At 42.3% G+C, this 18,870-nt stretch overlaps 1 protein-coding gene across 4 annotated transcripts in view; it reads right to left on the bottom strand.

Moving 5' to 3' along the window:
- The window catches only part of sox6 (SRY-box transcription factor 6), a 142,727-nt gene extending 124,296 nt beyond the window's left edge, over positions 1–18,431 (bottom strand). For 3 of the 4 annotated variants that reach the window (XM_071906405.1, XM_078291699.1, XM_078291607.1), the window contains exons 1-2: positions 18,185–18,431; positions 15,458–15,570 (exon numbers count right to left, since the gene is read on the bottom strand). The gene's annotated coding sequence lies outside the window, so the exon portion shown is untranslated. Of the gene's footprint in view, positions 1–15,457; positions 15,571–16,232; positions 16,268–16,525; positions 16,547–18,184 lie in introns of those variants that run through there. The other variant, XM_078291562.1, reaches the window with a different exon arrangement.
- Positions 18,432–18,870: the final 439 nt, after the last annotated feature.

Genomic DNA, 18,870 nt, shown 5'->3' with positions numbered 1-18,870 from the left:
TACACAGTACGCACACTAAAGCTTTAATATGCACAGTGAAACAGTCAAACATTATAGCTTTATTCCAGCATTGGGAATTGTCAGAGAATACACACACACACACACACACACACACATCCAATTTATCAGGGCACCATATCAGATCTACATTCCATACAATATATCTACCATGATACAGAAAGTAAAATATAGTTATCCCATACACGAATACTAAAACCTCCCACTTAAATCTGCTCATGTATCCTTATGTTGCACATCAAACACATGCCTCCTGGAATTGCCATTTGGGCTAAAGCCTGTTACACAACATGTAAGAGAAAGCTGTTTGACAGCCACCGCTAGGAGAGCATCTGAGACTCCCTCTCAAATCAAATGAACCTTCAAATTCTAGGCATGTGTTCATCTACAGTATGGGGTATGCTTGATTTGATTTTCCCTGACCATAACAGAGTGTTGTGTCTTCGACCGTCATGTGACAGTGGCTCAGTATCAATAGACAACCACCACAACAACTGTGCACAGCTCCATGAGTACACAGGAAACATCAACCATTGCATAATAGTGCATTGCCCAATGTCTAAATATATAAAGTAGGACTAGGACAATTAGTGCTTTTAACTAATTCAGGTATCAAGGTTCATAAAAGCAGATGGCTACATTGCATTTAAACTAGGACATAGGCCTAGGACATTTTTTACATTGAAAAATGCATGCATATGTGTCTGTGTCCGTGTACATGTGTGCACATATACATGCGTACATTTGTGCATGTGTACTTGTGTGTGGATATGCATGAGGCAAGCCAAAACTTGCACTTGAACTTCTGTTTGGAATTCACCCAGATCTGCAACATGTTAAAAAATATCCTCCCAATCCTCCGTTCCAAATCCTCACTCTCTCTTGCGTCCAAACACGCTAAAGTAGGAATTCTGCCGAGGTAGTTATTTTGACAATAGAGGTAATCTATGCCATCAGCAGGCTGCTCCCTACCTGGATGCTGTCTGGTTATCTCTGCAGAAGCAGCAGCCGCACAGTCGGGCCTGGGGACTCGGGGAGTTTGGGATGCAATGAGGTGGGTCTATAACGGCGGTCCCAGGGGAAATAGGGAAATGGGAGGAGGGGGATGGGTGTGGGGTGTGTGTGGAGGGTGGCGGGGTGAAGTGTGGAACATTCTGGCACAGAAATGTCTAATATAGTATTTCAACACGTGTGATTGTCTGATGAATACCCAATTCCATAAAGTCGATCCTCTCTCCAATACCATCAACTGTGAAATATGAAACGACGGTCTCCATGCAGTGCGTAATCACCAGAGCCAAGAGTGGGAGCACTGGGTCAAGCTTAGGCTGGAAAGGGCTCCTGTCCATGTAGGCAACGTAGACACTGGCAGGGCGGCACAGGTCACCTTAGGGAAGTATTTGTGGAGGAATCGCCTGCTGATAACCTTATTAATCCGGAGCTCTAACTTCCTACTGGTGTGGTGAACAGGCATGGATAAAAAATTAGCTCCACCGCTGTGTTAGAAAGACGAGCTTTATTTCTCCTCAAGATCCACCGTATCATTGAGTTATTTGGTATTGGAAACAGGCCAATCACACGCGCGCAGCTGTTCCACGCTCCTGCACACCGTTACCTGTCACAGCCTTGCTAACCTCTGTTTTTTCCTGTTTTCATCGTCTCTCTCTGCCTCTCTCTCTCTCTCTCTCTCTCTCTCTCTCTCTCTCTCTCACTCTCTCTCTGCCTCTCTGACTGATCGAGGTTCAGTATGAGGCGGCTGCACTCTGTCCTGACACTGAAACTACAGCGGGCCAGACGCTCACAAAATGTCTAGCACCAATACGTCAGGCATGACTAACAGAGTGACACTGCAGTTAAAATATCTTTGTTGAGAGGGTCTAAAACAGTGACGGGCATTCTGGCTGTGTCAGTACTTAACTGCAATAGTGTCAGATGAAGTGAAAAGAAAAAAAAACATCCACCCTTAGCAGCTATTCTGCCCAGTGTTTGTTACAAGCGATAGCCTGATACAGTGCTGCGGCTGAACAGGGCTTTCATGTGCGGCACGGCAAATACATTATGTGTCATTTCCTCTGCCTCAAATAACAAGAATAAAAGTCTATTTACTGAGCATCTGGGTTGAGGCGGGGGAGAGGGAGAGAAACGACCAGCAAATAGAATGTTTTCCTCCACGGTGGACGGCATTCAGGTCCCCAGTGCTCCTAACAGGCGGGCGTGCAACCTATCAATTCTCTTTGATTCCCTCTCACATATTCTTCACTCAAAAGACTGTAAAGCCAGAGAACACAGGATAGCTTGTCTTTCTGCCCACTGATGAGACCTCGTTTCTTAACTTCTGAGACGTATACGCATATTTCCTCCTTTTCCAAAAGAGGATTTGTTCTTTTTCTTTCTGTTTTTTTTTTGTTGTCGTTTCTTTCTGTGCTCTGCTTTTATTTCTCTCTCTCTCTCTCTCTCTCTCTTTCTTTCTTTCTTTCGTTCTTTCTTTCTTTCTGTACCTATTCAATATGGGGGTTTGTGTATGTGTGTATGTTCGGGGGGGGGGAGGGGTATGAAAACGAGTCTCTCTCTCCCAGGTAATGTGTTTATTTTCCCGGACCCATCTTCTAGTTTACTGCGTGGTGGCGTTTCTCCCTCTTATCGCCTGGCCCTCGCGGGGCACTTTAGCCCCTCAAATCCTGTTCACCACATACTGGTTTTAGAATCTGTGAAATGAGTGCTAGAGAAGCGTGGCCACAATGTCTGCCTGTGTCGCCACTGGACTCAAATGGGCTCGGTGCTTTTTTGTCCAGGGAGATGCATAAATGGAAGTTTTTAACACCTCAAAGGAGGCTGGGCCTTTGTGGAGCCACACTAGAGAAGCCTGCCAGTCTCCTGAGGAGGCAGACACGCTGAGTGCTGCAGGACAAAGAGCTAGAGGAGCAGAATCAGCAGGGGCATCACTCTGCTTTGGGCACCAGGCAGACACACATATGTACACCCACACATATATAATCGCACTCACATGCAGAGTGCACATATGCACACATGCGCACACACATACTGTACATGTACACACATCTAGAGAGCTAGGAATGACATGCTCAAGCTGTCAAGCTATATCAAATACCTACAAACTCAACATAACTAAAAGAGGTAAGCAGACAAGTCAAATATATCATCACAATCATAATACATTTTCACATTTGGATAAATTAATACACAGAAAATGCCTACATCGTTTACCCACTGCAGTGCATACAGCCCAACCGCATATACAAAGTCAAACAGGGTAGAGCAGCAGCAGCAACAACAAAAAAAACAGGTTTGTATCCAACAAAAGAACATAAGAGGAAATGCTTAATCTGCATAAAATCACTGTAATTCCACCACTCACAATACAAAATACAGTAGCTAACTGTAAATAGATTCATACATAATCGAACAAACACACTCAATAGAAATGACGAATACAACCAGCACAACAAACTCCACCATTTCCTACTTATTGAGCTCCACTGTTTGAAAATAATTTCCTCATTTCCATGGCAATTTTCCTTATTGAAATTCTTTTTTTATTCCCAAGGACAACCCAACAGCTGGCATTTACAATCAGTCTTTATGCTGTTTAGATGCCTACAATAAGCATTTAAATGCAAATATCTCTGCCTTGTACAAAGGAGTTGCAACTTCTGTCAGAAGCAACATAATCAACCTGCAATTGTCTCCTGACTCCAAGTGGTTTCCAGTGACAAGGCCTAAGCCGTAAGCATCTGTATTCAAATGATTCCCTATTTCAGGCACGGCTTAGTGTGGATATTTTCCGACAGTATTGCACTGAAAATCAATCACATGGTGAATTAAACCAGAAAGGAAACAACTGATCCATAAATGATCAGGTTACAACAAGGCATTGGTGTCCGCAAATTATTCAGTGTTTTTCTTGTTCGAAAAGAAGCAGAGACACACTATTTGATAGTGGCCTTTTCCACCAATGATTTGTGTTACTGTCACACTTTTTTAGATTTACAAAGGCAGGCTTAAGTTCACAAATAACCATTCAGCACCTAGATCAACACCATAAGGGCAGACTACTTTAACTAAGGGCATGTGGGAAACCTCTATAGTCTGGTTATAGAGTAAAGCAAGTTTCAACTGTGCAGCAGTGCTCTCAGAAAAAAAGAGAGGAATGGCTACAGTCGAACATTCACATGCCGTGTCCCAAAAGAGGATTCATCCTACATTCATCAAACAGCAATTGGGGAAAGGCACATTGTACTGTGTAACAGCATTTCACTGTGTGTTTCTCTGCCACCTCCCAAAGCCTACATCTAGAAAGTGAACTAAATTTCAGTTTTACTTTCTTTTTGGGGGATTACCAAACCAACTGGCAAACAGGCACAAGGCAAACAGATGCACATGAGAACTCCATCTGTTTGAGAAAAATGATTGATATCTTAATAAAGAATCAAGGGTCAAATAAACAAAAGAAGAAGTCCGTGCTTCAGTAGCGCATGTGGCCACGGTGTAAATCTGATGGTGATTGGTGCGTATGCTTTGCATTGGCTCCCCTGGCCCCTGTACAGCCATTTTAACAATTAACATTATAACCTCTGCTTTTTATTTTTATTTACAGTTGCAGAGATCATTTGTCTTTTTTGAAACCCACAATTAATAGCACCGTTTGCAAATGCAAATGAGTCCATTTAGGAGGGGGGAAAATGATCAGTTTGAGAATATTTCTGCCTTCTTAATCTTCTAAAGAGGGAAATGATTTAAAGGGAGGACACAAATCTCCTGTGACATGGCAGGCACTGTACGGCACTTTCCTCTCTCCCCCTCTCTCTCTCCCTGTCTCCCTCTCTCTCTTTCCATTCTCCCTTTCTCATCTCACTCAGCTCCCCTCCCTGCCCCCATCCCCATTTCTCTCTCCTCCTAATTTCCCTCGCCCCCCTTGTTGCCCTGTAGGGTTGCGAGGGCCAGGAGTAAGAGACAAGGAGCAGAGAGCAGGGTTCTAGTTGGCTTGTCCCCTCAGAGGAAACAAATGTAGTGTTTGAGTCACTGATCACCGGTATAATTGAGTTTAACACTCTTTTTCTGGATTAAAAAAAAGAGCCTTTGAAATGAAAGGTCAAATTACCTCTACAGTCAGGCAATAAATAAGTCAAACAAGGTAAGGGGGTCCTGCCAGCATATTTTAGTGGCAAATTCAATTAGTGGAAAAACAGGAGGTTCTCTATTGGACACTCTTCCATTCCATACTGCACTGTACAGAGGCAGTGTTGGAGAGCGGCTGCATCCCATTGGACAGCAGAGGACACTGAACACGTCAATCATCAGTTAATTAAACTCACCATTTAAACTCTGAGAAAATAACATCAAGTCACATGTTTCAGAAAGCATGTCCATGTGCGTCTAACTTACCGCATCAGTATAAATGTTTTGATACCACCATAATTAAAAAATTCCAACCCTAATATTGTAATGTTATCAAGATATCCACAGCAATTTTGCGCATAATCAAATTGCTTGGGAAAAACTCGAGTCTGGATACCATTCTCGGTCACTAGTCTGCACAGTATGTGCCTGAATTTAATGCATGAATTTTTTTTCCATTATGTAAGGTATCCTATAGGCCCATTGTCCATTGATTCTAGCACAAGGAGAGGAAATGGGCATAAAGTAAGACTGTAGTCTGGACTGGAAGCACAGAAGGTGGCCAAGCAATGCATAGAACAAGGGAGAGAGAGAGAGAAACATACGCTGCTCTACACCCAACTAGCTACAATGTTGCCTTTGTGACATAATGCGCTCTGCGCAGCAGATTTTGGAAAATAATCCAAAATTTCCTAGTATGCATATCCAGCAATAACAACTGACATCACAGCCTCTACCCTATATCCCATGTTGCTGGGCGCATTTTACATTTAGTGGAGAATGAGGGGGGTAAGAAAAACATAGTCAAACGGTTATTATATTCCCATCATGCCCTGGGAACCCATTACAGCATGGCACAGGCAATGGTAAAACTGAGGAACTGAGCAGACTAGAGCTGCAGGCAGAGGGCTGGGGAGCACTTAGTATAATAATACAAACCTACTGCACACTGTTCACTGCTGGGGAAAGATGTACTTCAAACAAACACTTCGCAGACTTCGCCTGCCTTTAGCTTCTTCTGTCTTTAGTTACTGTTTCCAAGTGTTGTTTAGCTGGCTTCTGTGTGCTAACCTTAATAGTGTCTGTGCTGATGGGGATGTTGAGTGTGTGTCAGGCCGAACATCTCCAGTCATACTAAGGCCCCTAAAGTGGAATAAGGAGGAAGAGGGAACAGCAGAAGCGCAGGAGGAAGAGGCTCTTCAGGCGTCCCAGACTGAATGGCTGTCCGGACGATAGTAACATAAGGTTGGTGTTAACGGTGCTGAAAGCACGACAGGTGGGTCACATGAAAGGTCACTAATTTTTCTTTAGCCAGCTAAACACATGCTTCTCATTATTCTACTAGAAAAACTGACATTGCTCCAAGCAAAAGAGAGCGGGCCCTCCGTGGCCACTACCGTTCACCGCACACTATTTTTCAAGTATATCTTACATTACCTATGAATATAAATTTTGAAGTAGACCACGCTTTGAGTGATGCATTGGAACAAAATGAAGGTGTAAATAAATTAAACTGTAAGTCTAACTATGTCAAATGTTTTTATAAGTGTTGCAAGTTATGATCTATGTGATGCAAGAAAAACACTTTTCAGGATTCCTTTTCTCTGAATAAAACAAACTTAGATATCAATTAAAGGAACAAAGCAGACTTTCAAATAAGACTAGCAGCTGCTCAGAAATAAAATGTATAGCAATCATAGTTATTGACTTAAAACGTATATTGTATGACACAAATAAAAATGTTGAAATACTAAGCACCGTTTAGGCCAACAAAATTCCACAGCTGTATGATTTCAAATTTTAAATAGCAAAGATTACTAACATATTTACAGAACAGACGGGTGCCATGGACTGACTGTGTGTGTGTGTGTGTGTGTGTGTGTGTGTGTGTGTGTGTGCATGCGTGTGTCCACACATCCGTGTGTGTGCATGCCTGCTCTCCACAACAACCCCCCTAAAACGTGGATTGGACAGACTGTGGCCTAACAGTAAAATGTTGAAATTGGAAAAAATATTACTCTTCTTTTTCTTGAATAGCCCAGAGATAAGCAGCCTTTAGCAATGAAGCCAGAGAAGTTTAAGCTTATTATGAATACCTCTCAGAGCGCAGAAGCATGTACTGTAGAAATCAAAGGGAGTAATAGGCAGGTAAGCCAGTGTCATTTTAAGGAGGAAGTCAGTTGTGAAATTGTAAAATCGCAAGGCCCTGCTGACTATCTCCTGCCCTCAGAACACTCCCATAAATGATTTCTAAATGGCAGTGGCTATCACATGTCTGAAAAAGTTTGAAGTTTGTGGGGTGAAAAGAAAGAAAATCCAATGCTAATCTCTCCATTGATGGAAACTAATAATAATAAGACCATTTATCTCTTTAACAGCACATACTTTGAAGTTCACAAGAATGTGTGATTCTTTGCAAGTGCCCTAAGCTTCCAGAGGTGGACCTGGCTTTGCTGAACATTCCTCATGGTTTCATGTTCAATTGGCTGTGAAAGTCCACTGCATTGCCCTTACATGCCGGACTGATACCATACGAAAACAAGCAACAAACGGAGGTCATCTCCCATTTTTTTTGTGTGTAATCAACGGTCGGGCTACGAGAACAGTTAATCTGATTTCTGGATTCTTCCACACGGAGAGCGCACATACTCACATGCTCTCCAAGAGATAGGGAAGAAAAAGAAAACCTGCAGGCTGTAGGGCGATTCTAGCTTTGTCTTTTGTACATTTTCTGCCCAATAGGTTAACTTGAAAAGCTCCTCTGATGAGATCTGCTGTAGAGATGATATCATAACATGAGGCTCTGCGGCAGTCAGGACTCTGTACCATCTTCTACAAATGCACGCGCACGCACACACACACGCTAACATACGCACATACACAGTTGTGCTTTTCTCCTCTGAATATTCATCCATTTTTCCACATCATCCGCAGTTCTCCTAATCACAGTCACTTCCCCTTTAATCACAGGGCTCTAATTAGGTCCTAATAAACCATTTTGCTGTCCTCTTTGAGCGCCTCTGTGTCACTCACACATCAAACCATGAAATACTATATTAAGGGGCTGTCAACCTCAAAGGAAAGCTCCTCCAGCAGCAGTGATACAGATACTGCAGGCACACCCTCTTACACTAATTGAAATTATCGAAAGCTCCCCTTACATGTGACACTTGGCCATGTCTGAAACCATGGCCTGAAGTACAGCAGTCAAAAACACGATGACTGTTCCAGAACTGAGGCTCTACTGGTTTCTCTGATGTTGGGTAATTGTTTAAACCTGAGTGGATATGGCACAGGGCCGCGTGCTGCCTGTTCTGCCAAGAGGGAAAAACGTTCTCTCTAGCACTTTTCTCCTCTGTTTCTTCCATTCTAATTCAGTCCAGCATGGGCTTCAAGGAAAGCCTCAATGATTCCATGTTCATCTTGGAGAGCCAGTGTTGGGGATGATGATCACTGACCACAAGTTGATAATGATGACTGTTTAATTAGAAGCCTTTCTCTGGGCTGGCCACAGCCCAAACTCCTCCACCCTGCAGATGGTAACCAATAAATTTAGCTTTGCTGAGGATGAGGAGGAACATTGTACCTCCCCAGCTTACCCTCAGCCCCACCCCTAACCAAGGACATAAAGCTTTTCTCCTCGCTGACGCAAAACCGCAACCATAGGCCTGCTGCATATATGAGCGTGTGCACGCCTGTGTACAAGCATGCGTCTGAGTGCGTTGGTGAGGTCATATGTATATGTTTGTATACAGTATGTAGGATTTTCATGGATTATAGTCATATAATATTTCAGCAACAAAAAGATTCCCATCACTTTCAACAAAAATTCAGATTTGAACGTTTGGTTTCTGATCAGTAAGGTGGTTGTGGATTGTATGTAGTCCATCCTGCCCAGTGGAAAAAAGGACGAGTGTGGCGGTTCCTCAGACAGGACAGCCCCTCCCATCCCCCTCGGCTCCCCCCCAGTCTATCCCTCACCCACCTCCTGTCAATCATCCTCCCTCTGACAAGCCTCCTCCCAGGAGTTTCTACGCCCGTACTGCCTGGCAAAGAACAGGACTGTGTGTGTATGTGTATGTGTGTGTGTGTATGTGTGTATTGTATGTGGGCGGGCGGCGTGTGCCAGAGTGGCTATCCCCTCAGATTGTCAAAGAGGCTCATGGGAAATTCACTGCAAGGGCCAAACCACAAGCTTTCTCTATCATTTCAGCAGATTTCTCTTTTTTAGTCCCATTCAAAAAACTGATTATCGAAGACCATACTTTCTTTGCCTTTGCTTTCATTCTTCTGGCGCTGAGCTGGGCTTTCTGGGCTTTCCTCAAAATAAATACTATATCTGCACTTTGCTTACGAACGTGCAGCTGAGCCAATCAGAGGCAATGGTCATGCAGACTGTGAATCATTTCTTAAATACAGTTTAAAAAAAAAAAAAAAAAAAAAGCGGCACTTTCTGACTGGGCAAAAAAAATTTCCACCGCCATAGACATTTGTTTCTAAAGCATGTACATTCACTGACCCTCAAAGAGAGAGCAGATGAGTTTTAATTCAATTTTGATTTGTTTTCCACTTGGTTGAAGTTGAAAGTTCATATTTTCCAACGTAGTGTTTATGCTCTGCTGTGGTTATTATATGATGGTACAAGGAGAAAGAGTGATGAATAAAGTAGGTCCTGCACCCGTCATGCTGGCCTACTGTACTGGATAAGCAAGGGAACGCTGCCATTTGGAACATATTTTGATCATCTTTCCAAGAAGCCTATCTGTTATGGAAAGGCTCTGATGAGGTAAGCAGTGGAACGACGAAGAGTTGAGCTCAAATATTGAATATAACCACCAGTTTCTTAGAATATACAGCCCAAGGATGATAAAGAAATAAAAGGGAGAAGTCAGCTACTGTGTTTTTTTCACACTCGTATTCCCACAATAAGTATTCTCAGCCAAGAGTGAAGACTTCACCGGTGATATCAGAGCCTCACTATGTGTGGGTCAGGAGAAAAAAAAAACAATTTCCTAGAGTAGAGGAGACTGAGTTCGATCTACTTATACTTCATCAGAGAGGTCTGAGGCAACATGAACACTAACATCATTATCTGCACAGAGTCTTTAGTCTGAGAAAGTCTCCGACAATCTGCTCTTAGACTATCTTTTCACCAACAGGGCCTAAACACACACACACACCCCCAACCCCCCCCCCCCCCCCCCCCCCCCTCTCTCAGAGAGCGAGAGAGAGAGAGAGAGAGAGACAATGACAAAGACAGACAGAGAGAGAGAGAAAGACAGAGACCAAGAGAAAGCTTGTGGTTGGGTCTGCTGAAGCCATTTTCTCATAATGCACACTGAGGGCAAAGCCTTGCACCGAATCCAAGTCAGTGTAAAAAAAAATTATTGAGAAGGGAAACAAAAGACCTGGACAAAAAGAGATGCTTTGGTTAACTTCATCAGAACTTCAGCCACAAGACCCGTTCCATCTATTCCCCCACCCTCCTCCTTTGTCACTTTGATTTATTTTTGGCATTGCACATTACCATTTTCCACACAAAAACTGTTGGGAATCTGATTTCTGGCCCAATACATCCTTTCTTTTCCATATAACTCCCCTGCCTGTTTTAGATGTCACAGTAGCCGTTCCATAATGCACACAGTTGATCAGTACTTGTTTCCATCCCACAGGGCAAACACACAATATCTGGAGAGCGTCAAGTTCAGTGTGAGCAAAGACAGAGTAATACTTTTTTTGGGGGGGGAGGTCTATCTTCAAAACCTTTGTGAAACCAGCAAGGTAAAGCTGAAACTTGAACTAAGAGTTTCATCCGTATTTAAAGCAAATGGAAACACAAGACACGGTGTCTCGCGGCTTTTTCTTTTGCATTTACACAATTCCATACTTGACACATGACAATCAAACTGGAGAGGTCAAACATCTGGCGCAGCCTTGTACAACGTGAATCAAAGTGTCACATTATGTTAGATCATTCGCTGCACCCATGTCACCTCAGCGCACGCTAAAGATGAGAATGTATCACATGCTTACAACTTTACAACCAGAAGGACACAAAAATCATGCGCACACAAGGATGCATATCTCACATGGCAAACACGCACAAGCATACGTACAGGCACGCACACAAACACATGGATACACACACACACACACACACACACAAAACTAAGTTGCCATATCTAATCTGATAAAAGTCATGTGCCAACAAAACGGCTCCCAGCATCCTTTAGGCTGGACTGGGGAGTAAAGAACCCAGATTGGCTGGCTTAGTCACAACCATGGAGCATATTTTACATCTCATGTCAGATCAAGCTGGCAGATACCAGGCAGCCTGTCAACCTCCACCAACTGGCTAATGTCTAATCGTTCAGCTTTTGCAGAGAATGGGGACCTGTGAAAGAGTATAGAGAACGACCGCCGCTCCTGCTCTGGGATACATGCAGGCACATCGGGAAGCTGGATCAATTATATTTTGAGTCACAGAGGCTGAATTATCAAAGATTAAAACTGACATATGTGGTTCATCATGAGGCCTGGTTACCTTGTGCGCTCCTACTAAGCGCTAACGTTCATGATGAGTGCAATAATAATTCATGAGGGATTGTATTTCTATCAAAGGGTATTACAGCTTACCAAGCACAAATAAAACTAATTCTTAACAAATGAGAAATTCAAATACTGTTTATACTTTCTGCCGTAGCCTAATATAGCAAGAGATTTTCTAAGGTCTCTGTTTAAAACTGGAGTTCTCTCACTGTTGCAGCTGCCCATGTTGGTTCAAGTGTGATATTTTCATAGAGTCCTTTTATGCTTAGTCCAAGGCAGTGGCTTGCCCATGGGAAGGTCTGATCCAAACACAATGGGGGGATCACAAGGAAAGGGTTGTTCTGACGCCTTTGTGTGTGAGCGGCGCGAGAGCCCACATTACACTAATCTCTTTTCCCTCGTTCGCTCACAAGACGCAATCTCAGATCTTCAGAGCTTCTCCAATCCTAGAAGGACAGAGATCACTCAGGGCCGTCCAACAATCCAATAAGGAGCTGTTGACCTCGGCTCCTTTTTTTTCATAATTCCGGTATTTAGCAACAATGTCACTCAGTGGAAAAAAAATATAGATATATATGCAATGTAGATCAAGAAAAGTAAACATCATTTCATGACCGACTAAAAATAAAGGTTAGTAAGTGCAGCCGGCGAAAGCAGATACTGAGTCAGACTGGAAAAATATTAATGCAGTGCTCAATCAAACTGTGGCTAACAAAATGGCTGCCACAAGAAAAGGAGAAAACTAACTTGTTTTCTTGAAATGGCTTTGGATTCCATACCAAACTGTCTGCAAAGGGAACACGGACTGACACAGTGTTTGTTTAAAATTCAGTTTCAACCACCTGCACTCTTTTCACACAACCTGACAGTTCTCGGCCTTGGTCTATATGCTCTGTGTGTGTGTGTGTGTGTGTGTGTGTGTGTGCTCATGCCTGTGTGTGTGTCTATGTGTGTATATTTGCCTGCGCTGCCTGTGTGTGCCTGTGTGTGTATACGTGCCTGTGCGTGTGTGTGTGTGTGTGTGTGTATACGTGCCTGTGCATGTGTGTGTGTGTGTGTGCGTGCATGTGTGTGTGTGTATATGTGCAAGGACTCCAAAATCCACCACATTTTAATTACTGCCCGGCTGCACTGTGGGCCTCTTTGATATGGAAATAGAGGCAACCATCTTCACACTGGCACTGTACAAATCTTCATCTAATTCATAAAAAACAATGAGCTCTACTAATTCCTCCACCTGATTACAGTCCCAGACCTGTGTCAAAAACACACGGCCACCAAGACCCCTCCAATTAATTCTACATATTAATGTGTGATTTAAAAAAAATAAAAAATCAACAGAGGCTATTTACCATAGCCAGGACTGTTGCATTTTGAAGTCAAAGTTAATTATGCACAACTATGCTATGGACTAAAAGAAAATGCCCAATTATTTTGAGAAAAACATATTCAGTGGGTGAGTGAATGATACAGATCAAAATGGGCCACTTAGGTTACTTGTGCAATTATAATGTTCCTGTGAAGATATACATATTCAGAATGTGTGTTTTTTTTTATCTGTAATTCTTTAATGTCAGCAATACTGTTCACTTACAACAGACAGAGGGATGCAGAGGTCTAATAGAGCAGAAAAGAAACTATTCCTGCCCTTGTGGACGTTCGATATGTGCTGGGGCGCAGGTGCCATTTATTTCTCAATAAAAAAATAACGTACTCAATCAGTTCTCTCATCTTTGACAATAGAAGAACCCAAGTCCAAGGTCAGCAACAACGCATCAAGAAAACCATTCAGTGTTTGTTTTTTTTTAGATAAAGCTATATATAAAATTCACCTCTCAATCAGACTGGGGCAAATTAACAGCCAAAGCCAGACGAAATTCAAAATGTATGTAACAGCTCAAGATGCATTTTCAAAGAGTTAAAAATAATCCCCCTACCTAATTGATTTATTAATGTCTCTAACATGAATCTATCTAACTCCATGTTCTTACAGTGACTTACAGCTTTTCATCTGAGATGGAGGCTGTGTGGAGGAGTACCTAACCTCCAGATGCCCCATTGTCTGATGATGACTCACTGGACCATTGATTTCATCAATATTTCAAGATAGTCTCATCCACAAGGAGTGACAATGGTTCTGACAGAGAAATCCCTGCTATAGCATATTCCCATCAGTTTTGATCATTGTTGAAATATTCTACTGCAAATTAGATAACACTTAGAAAGACAGATGTCACAACATGTGCTGCCACATTTATTATCTCCTGCGGTCCTCCACCCTTCTGCTGCCGCCCTCCTCTACCTTTACCAGGCCTGCTGTTGTTTACCTCCTCTCATCTTGTTTATCATTAGGTCTCGGCTGCCTGGCACTCACCGCTCACTCCACACGCCCTCCACCAGCACAGGCGGAGGGGGAGACTATAGTACCTTTGCACCCCTCAACCACCTCCTCCTAGCTGCTCTCTCCCTGCCTGCATCCCGGAGCGCGCTGTGACTTTCTGCAAAATATATGTACGGAAAGATGCGTGATGTGCAAACTGTGACTCTGGTACAGATCTGAACGATATCTTCTGCTGGCTCTTTTGATTTTTGATTTTTCAAATCAAACTCAACAATAGTGTTCTTAATGGCAAGATTGAAGACAATCTCTGCAAAATATCTGGGATAGGAAAAGTATCACACATGCAGATGCCCACTCTCCCTCTCTCTCTCTCTCTCTCTCTCTCTCTATCATCTCTCTCTCTCTCTCTCTCTCTCTCTCTATCATCTCTCCCTCTCTCTCTCTCTCTCTCTCTCTCTCTCTCACTCTCTCTCTCACACACACACACACACACACGTAATGAAAACACTTGTACACCTACCAAGAACTTAAAATACTGAGGTCCATACAGGCTGGTACAGTCTCTTTAAAAATGCAATTTTGTAGAAAATAATCTACATATTAAACATAAATACTGATAAACTAACATTATTGATATTGTTTGTAATGTGGCTCAATCTACAGTCGACAATACATCACTATTATTTATAATGTGCCAGAATTATATTGACATTAGAACGTTGTTCCTTCTCCAGCTGTAAAATCAGCTTATCATAAGTTGGAGCTGGTCGTAATATCATTTTGATGGCAAAGAATTCTGCTTGGCAGGGGAATACACTACGGCTGAATCTGTTAGTAGAAGAGCGAGGCCATAAAACGAAACCTACACAAACCAACACTTTCATTTGCTTCATCTCGTGGCTTATGGATAAACAACACTAGACTGGAGTTTTAGCTGTGAAATAAAACAGACTTTACAAGGAGTGCTATGGATCCAGGGGCACGACACTGATGCCTGTGCTTCAGTGCTTTTTCCTTTCAATTTAGTCACAATTCTAATAATATTTCAAGCCATCATTCATACCATCTTCTACTGTTCTCTTGAAGTTCACAGATTCACCTTCTATGTAATAGCACCAAGCATAATAATAATCCATAATAAACCATTTGCATGTACAGTGTAAGTTTTGATGCAAGAAAGCCAAAAAAGCAATAGATGAAAGCATTTCTGTATTCAAACAACTAAAACAAATAATAAAATGTCAATAACCACAATATTTTAATGCAATAGTTCTCAGCAGCAAAGTTCCTCTTGCAACATGGGAGACATTGGACTTGGATAGAGTGCAGGATATGTTTGGACAAGAGAGCCAGGTGGCGGAGCATGCTTTTCCCTTCATGCCAAAATGAAAGTCCTAAAATCTTTGAACTTACTGGCACATCAGCGTCTGCGAGTCTATATCTTATGTTGAATCCAGGTGGGAAATGTTGCCTTTTTCAGTCTTGCAAAAAGCTCGAGTCACCCCGAGATCCAGTCGCAGATAGTCCTTGAAAACAGAGAAAATGTAAAAGGCCAGTCAGATTTCAACTTGTTAAACTGGATAAAATCTGTATGAAATATGACATACTAAAACTAAAACAAGAAAAGATATCATTACCCTCGCTCTTGTATAATTATCAACCCACAAGACGACAACTTTCAGCTTTTAATTTTCTATCAAAAATCGGCTGCAATTAATTTATGCGAGAGAAAAGCAAACATGGCCCGTGTAATATTGGTAAAATAACGGAAATTATTTGAAGCGATCACCTCTAGCCGCACAAAAATATCAACATCTAATATTTCTTCAATGCTTTAAATGCACATTCAAGTTATAAGAGGTGCAAAGAAGTGCAGGAACGAAGAAGGTGACTTGTGAAGAGTGAATGTTGGTAATTTTCCCCCTTTGCAAAAATATGTAAGAGATGTTCAGTAATAGCCAAGTGCGGTGCTGGGGCATCAAAAGGCTGTGTTGCCGAGTCTCATTCTTTCCTTTCTCACTCTTTGGGTGAGCGGCATGCTGAGTTGCACTGCCCGACACAGACAAACTCTCTCCTATAGAGACAGTGCCGAGTGTCCCTGTATAGCAATCAGGACAATGTGCTGAATGGGCAGTCTAATTATAAATGTGCCATTTAGACTTGCATTTGGTCTCCAGAACCACCTTACCTTATGAGGGAAGTTGCGTTCACAGCTAACAGCAACTGTTCAAAACAAAATACCATTACGATAGAAACTTTACTCCGGCATAGCAACGACCAGGATGATTGTTTGTCACTCATTTAAGAATGTGTTATTTAACACCCGGCTATTTCAGACTATAGGCAGTTTAAAGACAAAAAATGCGCGAGAGGATTGAGTTCTCTTCAATCAGCATAGAGCTTCTTATTTGGGTGGAGACAAAATGAACATGGTCATTAGTTTTAAAAATGTTAGGAGGAGATGGGACAAAAGATACTCACATAACTGTCCAGTTCAAACTGTTTCCAAAATTCCCGCAGCTGATTCTATTCTTATTAAAATGTTATCACTCCTCCTGCAGCAGTTTAAAAAAGCTTCTTTTTTTTTTTTTTTTATCTGAGGCTGGGAGTGTGTCTAATTTTGGGAAACACCCTTAAAATGATGGGCTATCTCCGCGCAACACACAAGTTCACTCCGGCTGCCAATGCCATGCTCATTCAATGATATTTCACTCAATCATCTTCCATTTATGATAAACCTGAGCTATGAATTTTTAAGTTGCGGAACATTAATATTTTCTCATAGACGATGTATTAAAAATTGGAAAAAGTGATTTCCCAACTCCCTTAATTGAGCAAAATTCATATTATGTTCTAAAACTATGTAAGAAATATCTGAGCAGTGTTTATTCTGTTATAAGGCACGATGGTTAATTTTCAGAATTGCTGATGCGCATGTGCTTAACAGCAGGGGAAAAAGCAAGAAAACAATTAATCCTTATGTGGCAACATTTGCACTTTTCACTAGAAAACTTCGGTTTGTGTCTGCAGTCCGAGAGCAGCGACCTTAAGATCTATCGGCTTAAATGGGAACCTGGGTGTTCAAGTGCACCTTCTCTAAATGGACAAGCCTTGCGATTGTTGAATTAAATTTATGGCTTATGCATTCTTTAAAGGTCAATTCCCCTGACCTCCGGAGAAAGTTAAGGAAGAGCAAATTCCCAGGCTGACCGGGGGCCAAATGCTGCGGGCATTTAACGTTTCTGACAGTCGCTAACCATAAAAATTCAATTGTCGGGATCAGAAGTTTTGATGCAAATAGCCAAAGGATGTGTAATGGTATAATGAGACATAAGCAAACGATTCAAAGAAACTTGTAAACCTCACATTCAGAGACATCCGGGAGAAGGAAACCTACACAGGCGCACGTCATTGTCAATGAATGGTACCGCTTTGTGGACAGAAGTGAAACTGCCACCTATAGAAGAAAGTTACTGGGCATCTGAACGCAGACAGTAAAGGACAGTCAACGTTTAGGGAAGGTGATAGTACAGTCAGTGTCGCCGCTTGTTTATGAAAGCTTAGTGAAAATGTTCGTGGTGATTATTAAACCGAAGCCTGGCGGTTTCCTCCCGGGAGTTAACACTGTAGACCCCTTGTCCGCTCGCATGGCTTTCACGCGGCTGAAATAAACCGCTGAAGTAAACAGCTGATTTCAAACATTCAGACGACAGTTGGAAATGCTGTAGAATTTAGTTTTGATGAAGTTTGACGTTGAATTTAGTGCGGATTTACCAATTTGGAGGTAAACCCGAGTGCCTCCGAGAAAACAGACACAGCGCGCCGCTCTCGTCTTGCGTGTACTTCGGTTCTCTGGTGAGAGCGACGCATCAAATAATAACAATAATAAAACCCCAACAGTAACAATTCTCACCCTTACAAAAAGTGCCAACCTGTGTAAGGTTTCAAAATAAATTACTTTAAAAAATAAAATGTTTTTACCAAAAGCAAATTAGTAGGCTACGCGCACTACATGAACATCTCACTGACATCATGTTCGCCTTTTAGGAATCAGCAATAAAACATAACGTGAGATAATCTAACGCAGTGTACATGACAACACAGAACATGTTGAGAAGTACTACAAATGTCGCGTTTTACCTTGATGAGGTCAGCCGTGGAGAAGAATAACTGTGCGTCCTATCCCGTGCGTAAAGACTACAAGACTACTTTGTAGAAAAAGATCACTGGGCTATCTGTTGAGCGAAAACTTAAGTCTGCTTACACGGGGCCATATGAGGGGATCCCGTACTCTCTGTGAAGTTCAGCTGTCCACAACTACAAGTATCTTTTGTTGTTAGGCTATCTATTCTTTATCTCCCCCTCTCTCTCTCTCTCTCTGAGACAAGAGAAGACGATGGGTAGAGCTGCTGTCAATCTTGGCAATCAATGCGCGCAGCCATGTCGCAAGTATTCAAAGCATTTCCCGTCGTGCAACATCAGAAAGTGAGTGGCCAGGGCATTGATCTGAGGAAGGCAAAGAGGCAGGACTCCCCCCTCCTCCTCCCAGACAAGAGATGCGAGAGACAGAGGGAGAGAGAGAGAGAGAGAGAGAGAGAGAGAGAGAGAGAGGGAGAGAGAGAGAGAGAGAGAGAGAGAGAGATTTGTGGTGAAATAAGAGTGGAGACAGAGAGGATGTTTGTTACCGCACACAGTTTAGTCAGTATAATAGGCTTACTTAGATGAATATCAGTTATAGCCTACACAGAGATTGCAAAGTTTGGGATGTTTTTTTCCCCCTCCAGAGATATAACGCCTTTTGCCGCCTGATGTTTTTGTTTCTTTTT

This window comes from Centroberyx gerrardi, chromosome 1 (assembly GCF_048128805.1).
Source record: "Centroberyx gerrardi isolate f3 chromosome 1, fCenGer3.hap1.cur.20231027, whole genome shotgun sequence".
NCBI lineage: Eukaryota > Metazoa > Chordata > Actinopteri > Beryciformes > Berycidae > Centroberyx > Centroberyx gerrardi.
The sequence above is the reverse complement of the archived record's forward strand: the minus strand, read 5'-3'. Positions and strand labels throughout refer to the sequence as shown.